Source organism: Gossypium arboreum, chromosome 10 (assembly GCF_025698485.1).
Source record: "Gossypium arboreum isolate Shixiya-1 chromosome 10, ASM2569848v2, whole genome shotgun sequence".
Lineage (NCBI taxonomy): Eukaryota > Viridiplantae > Streptophyta > Magnoliopsida > Malvales > Malvaceae > Gossypium > Gossypium arboreum.
In genome coordinates this window covers 110,865,669-110,869,054 of record NC_069079.1, presented here as the reverse complement: position 1 = coordinate 110,869,054, position 3,386 = coordinate 110,865,669, and the positions used below count along the sequence as shown (strand labels likewise).

General features: G+C 35.7%; 1 non-coding gene across 1 annotated transcript; it reads right to left on the bottom strand.

Moving 5' to 3' along the window:
- Positions 1 to 3,077: 3,077 nt before the first annotated feature.
- LOC128282913 (small nucleolar RNA R71) lies at positions 3,078 to 3,184 on the bottom strand. The gene has a single exon (XR_008273263.1). It is a non-coding gene; the product is annotated as a small nucleolar RNA R71 (small nucleolar RNA).
- Between the last annotated feature and the right edge of the window lie 202 nt (positions 3,185 to 3,386).

The following is a 3,386-nucleotide window of genomic DNA, read 5'->3' as shown; positions in this document are numbered from 1 at the left end:
TGTACAGTCCTAAATTTCGTACACCATTGTATTGGACTGAGCTCAGTGAAAATAAGATACACGGGATCGATTTGATCAGAGAAACTGAACAGAAAGTAAAAGTGATCCGTGAAAGTCTAAAACCAACATCAAATCGTCAAAAATCATATGCGGACTTGAAACGTAAAGATATAGAGTTTTAGATCAGAGATAAAGTCTTCTTGAAGGTTTCACCATGGAAGAAAATATTCAGGTTCGGTCGTAAAGGCAAATTGAGTCCGAGATTTATTGGGCTGTATGAGATTATAGAGCGTATCGGGCCAGTTACTTATAGACTGTCGTTGCCACCTGAGCTAGAAAAGATCTTTAATGTATTTCATGTTTCGGTGCTTCATAGATATCGATCTGATCCCTCACATGTGATTAGTCTGGCTAAGGTTGAGATTAATCCCAATATGACATACGAGGAAGAAGCGATTCATATTTTAGCTCGCGAGATTAAAGAGTTACGAAATAAGAAAATTTCATTAGTTAAAATATTGTGGCATAAACAGGGAGTTGAGGAAGCAACGTGGGAGCCAGAGGATGCAATGAGAGAATGTTATCCGAACCTATTCACTGGTAAGATTTTTGGGGACGAAAATCCCCAAGGGGGAGAGTTGTAACAGCTCGATTTAGAACCTAATTGGAACGGTGGTTTCGAGACCACGAATCTGAGTTAGAAAAATATTTTAATACTTTTTTTCTATGTTTATTGTGTGTGAATTAGTATGTGTGAAATTTTCGTGATTTAATTTTATTATTTGAGTGTCCGATTAAATAAAAGGACTTAATCGCGTAAAATGAAAATTTAGTGGTTACTTCTAAAAGGGGTTGAATTGTTAGTGGCATTCTAAATTGAAGCCTTAAAGTTGTAATTGAGCCATTATTAATGTAGGTGATAAGTTGTAATTCATACATATTTTTATCCCATGCTCAGCATATTTTTGGATGAATTATCATTAGATTTGTGGAATTCGATGCTCTGAATCCTTTAGTTTCATGTTTTATACTTAGGTGAGCATAGGAGAGTAAAAAGAGTGAGAAACGAGCCAAAAATAGAGAAATGAGTCAACGTGGGAAATCAACACGGCCTGGACTTCCTCACACGGGTAGACCACAACCCCGTGTCTATTTAACAGATTGTAACATGGCTTAAGGTACACCACACGGCCGTGTCTATTTAGCAGACTTTAAACACAGCCTAAGTCACCTCACACGGGTGTGTCCCTGTCGAGTCGAAGTTTAGTACTATTCGAAAAAGGCCACTCTTGAGGGTTTTGAAGCATTCTAAAGCCTATATAAACACCCTAGGAGGTACCTAGAAAAGACACATGGGGTGAGAGGCAAGGAATTACTTGAAGAAAGCCAATTGGTCCATCTTAGAAGCTGGATTCTCCTTCAAGACTAAAGATCTCCCTTCAATTTCCTTCAGGGGTTTTTGGGTTTTCTTTATGTTTTGTTATTATTATTCTTCTGAGATGTTTACTTCTACACTTATGAACTAAGTCCCCTAAATACCTAAGGGGAATGAAACCTAAGACGGATCTTGTTATTATTTTTTGAATTATATGATAAATACTTGATTTGTTCTTAATTATGTGTTCTTAATTCTTATTTTAATATTCCAGGATATTGATTCAAGTTTTGATGTGCTTATTCAGAGGAGCAAAAGTCCCTGTCTAAGAGTAAATCTAGCATAATTAAGCGGAGTTGATTGCACCCCTAGATATAGGGCGACATAAATCTACCGGATTAGGGTCAAACCTAATAAGGGAATCAATAGATCGAGTTAATGTAACACTAAGAGTTTTAATTAGAAAGAGATTTCAATTAATCAACCTAGGGTTAGACGTTGTTAGTCTCGAGAGAGATAATAATATAAATTAGGGATTTCTATGGATCAAGTCAAGTGAATAAATCGTCTAATTCAGAGTCAAGTAACAAGTGAAGTCTAGGTGGATTTTTCCTTAGGTATTGTCTAAATCAATCAGTTTTCCCAAAAGTATTTCCCCAATTTTCTTCCTGTGCATATCCTTGGGTATTGTCCAAATCAATCAGTTTTCCCAAAAGTATTTCCCCAATTTTCTTCCTGTGCATTCTTAGTTTAGTTAATTAGTTTAGATAAAGTAAATCCCCTTATTTTTAGGCTAGATAATAAAAAGAAAGTTAATACTAGTACTTTTAGTTCTTGTGGGTTCGACATTCCGGTCTTGCTATAAATTATACTACTGTTCGATAGGCGCACTTGCCTTCATCGTGATAACAGTTAGTTTTCAAGTACGATCAATCATAAATATAAAACTTATCACACATACATCAAGTTTTTGGCACCGTTGCCAGGGAACTAAAATATTAGGAAGGCTTAATTTTTATTACTTTAGCCATTTATTTTATTGCAATTTAAATTTTATCTTAGTTTTGTTAATTTTACTAAATTTTCTTTTGTTTTCTTCTGACAGGTTTTTATAGTTTATGAGTAGAAGAAACCCGTCAGGACCATTACTTTTTGACAGTAAGATTGAAAGCACAGCTCACAGAAACCAAAAAGAAATAAGGCGAAACCTAAGAAACATATAGGAAGGACAAGAAGACAATATCCATAATACAACAGAGGAGATGGCTGAAAATCAGAATAATCAGCTTCCTCTTGTGGTTGCTGCAGATCTAATAAATCAAAATTCTGTTCCTCGTACTATGTATGGTTATACTAAACCTAATTTAATAGGAGTCGAATCGATTATAGTTAGACCTACTATTGCTACAAATAATTTTGAACTGAAACCTAACACAATTCAAATGATACAATAGTTTGTTCAGTTTGATGGCTTGCAGGACGAGGATCCAAACACTCATTTGGCGAATTTTTTTTTTAGTTTTGTGACACTTTTAAGATCAATGGTTTTTTTGGCGATGCCATTGGCCTTCGGTTGTTTCCTTTTTCATTGAGGAACAAAGCTAAACAGTGGTTGAACTCGTTACCACGAGGGTCAATCACAACTTGGGAACAAATGACTGAAAAATTTTTACTTAAATATTTTCCGTCGGCTAAAACGGCTAAGTTGAGAAATGATATATCTTCTTTTGTGCAAATGGATCTAGAAACACTCTATGATGCATGGGAGAGATACAAGGATCTATTGAAAAGGTGCCCTCACCATGGGTTACCTCTATGGCTACAGGTTCAAACTTTTTACAACGGTCTGAATCCTTCGACTAGACAGATGATTGGCGTAGCTGCTGGTGGGACAATTAATAATACACCTGAAGAGGTTTATGGATTTATAGAAGAGATGACACTGAATAATTATCCGTGGCAAGTCATGAGGACAAAGCTAACGAAAGCAGCCAACATTTTTAACGTTGAT